This window comes from Asparagus officinalis, chromosome 4 (genome assembly GCF_001876935.1).
Source record: "Asparagus officinalis chromosome 4, Aspof.V1, whole genome shotgun sequence".
In the NCBI taxonomy this organism is placed as follows: domain Eukaryota; kingdom Viridiplantae; phylum Streptophyta; class Magnoliopsida; order Asparagales; family Asparagaceae; genus Asparagus; species Asparagus officinalis.
Window position 1 is genome coordinate 89960835 of NC_033797.1, and position 2331 is coordinate 89963165.

Below are 2331 nucleotides of genomic sequence, written 5' to 3' on the forward strand. Positions count from 1 at the left end.
TTAGTTTGGCCTTGCAAATTATTAGTTAAACATATACTTTTGTATGTAAATCATGTAGTGTGCTTACACGTAATAGTCTGCTATTTCTACAGTTGAGATTTCTTTTGAAAAGTTTATCACAGTGACAGATAGCCTGCAATTCCTTTATGTGCTCCAAGTGAGAATTTAGCACCAACTGTAAACGATCAATTGCTTTGAGTGATAATTTACCTCTGAATTATAGATGATGTCTAAGATTTCTAGTCTGATGACACATAGATGTACGTGCACTAAGAGATTGTTTGGTTAGACTGCATTTTGATGCGTGATGAATTTACGGTTTTTCTTTTTAGACCCAAAGGTTTACTATGAGTTATGTTTAAATTCATTTACTCATCTTTGTCTCTTTAGACCCAATCAATTTTATGTATTTATCTTTAAATTCAAATTCTCAAACACACTTCCAAAAAAACTATTAAAAAATCCTTTTTTTCCTTTCTTTTTCCCATTTAATTCTCTCCCACCTCATTTGCTCTCTTATTTCATTCTTTAGCTCTCATAAGCTTATTAAATACTCCTCAACCCCCATAATTTTTGTTATGTCAAAATTTCAGGAAAAACTAATCGTTAGGAATTTTATAGAGATTAATCTGCGTAATTAAATACTAAACAAATAACTGCACCAATGAAATTACCACACGCAAACAAACACCAAGATTTAATGTGGTTCGACAAATCGTGCCTACGTCCACGGGGCAATCCAGAGAGCAATATTTCACTATCAATCGAGAGTACAATCCCTCAAAATTACACCCGAACTTGAGGATCAAATTACAAGAGAAAAATAGAGCATTACCTCTAGGGTATCAAAATCCTAAAACCCGTCTCACCATAAATCTCCAACTCTTGCAGAGAAGTCAACATCGTACCCTCGACGATGTTGTTATTCTGAAAATAACGACTTTTGGATCACTGCAATTGGACAACCTAGCTATCTAGAATCTTAACTTTACTCTCTCTCTCTCTCTCTCCCCTCAAAATTCGCGCAGCCCCTCAACAAACTTTTCTTGGGTTACTGTAGCTAAAAAAAGAATTAATCTCAGGGTGATAGATGACACGTGCATATAAAGAAATCATGAATTCCTTTTCCTAGTCGAAGTGGGGTCAACCTCCCATCCACTTTTGTTGCAAATAGAATGCAACATGGGCCTTATTATTAATCAATGGGCCACCCAAAATATTGGGCTTCATCCCAACATTATCCTCCTACAACCCAATGAGGGGGTATGTCAATTTATGACTCCTCACTGAGAGTTCATGTCGGCCAATTGCCGACAGAACTCGTTCTTCTCTCTAGAAACAGTATTCGTTAAGAAATTTGCTGGATTTTAATCTGTTTTATCCTGGAGTGGAATGTAGAATCTTGCTCAAATCAAGAGTGCTCTGACCATCAATGAAAACTTGATAATTATCCTGCGGCAAACCTAATTCCTGTAGAAATTTTCTCAACCAAGCCATCTCCTTACCAACTTTTGTAGCTGTAATATATATTTTCTCTATTGTAGACGAAGCAACTCACTTCTGCAACCTGGACTGACAAGATACGGCTCCCCCTACAAAAGTGAACAACCAACCTGAGTTAGACTTCCTGTGATCGAGATCACCTGCCATATGCGCATCTGCAAAACCATGTAATACTGCATTCGAATCTCCAAAACTCAAACAAAATCTAGAACTACTTTTTAAATATTCCAAGATTTATTTTACACCTTCTCAATAAACTTTTCTTGGAGTAGAAAGAAATCCGCTCACAATACCAACTGCATGAGCAATTATTGGCCGAGTGTAAACCATAGCATACATCAAACTCCCTAAAGCTAAAGTGTAAGGAATATTCTCCATATCACTCTTTTCCTTATTTTTAGTTGGGAAAAACTTCTTGCTAAGCTTCAAATGACTTGCAAGAGAAGTAGCATCTTTTATAGTGAATCTATCAAGCAACCCTTCAACATATTTCTTGATGCGGCATAATTATGTACCAAAATTACAAGTGCACAATTGATCAAGTTATAGTATAAAAAGTTATCGATCCCACGAGGAAGGTAATTTTAAGAGATTATTAGAATTGGTTCTTATGTTTTGTGCATGACAAAAACAGGATTAAAGAATAAGTGTGAGAGTTATGATGAGTGAGAGTGATTGTTTTGAATATATGCAAGAAACAATAAATTGAATTTTAGAGGAGAGAAGAAAGAATGAAATCACAAGGCAAGAAAAAAGAATGAATAAAATCAAGAAATAAAATCAAGAATGAAAAGAAAATTCAAGAAAGTCAAGATGGAGGATTCAATT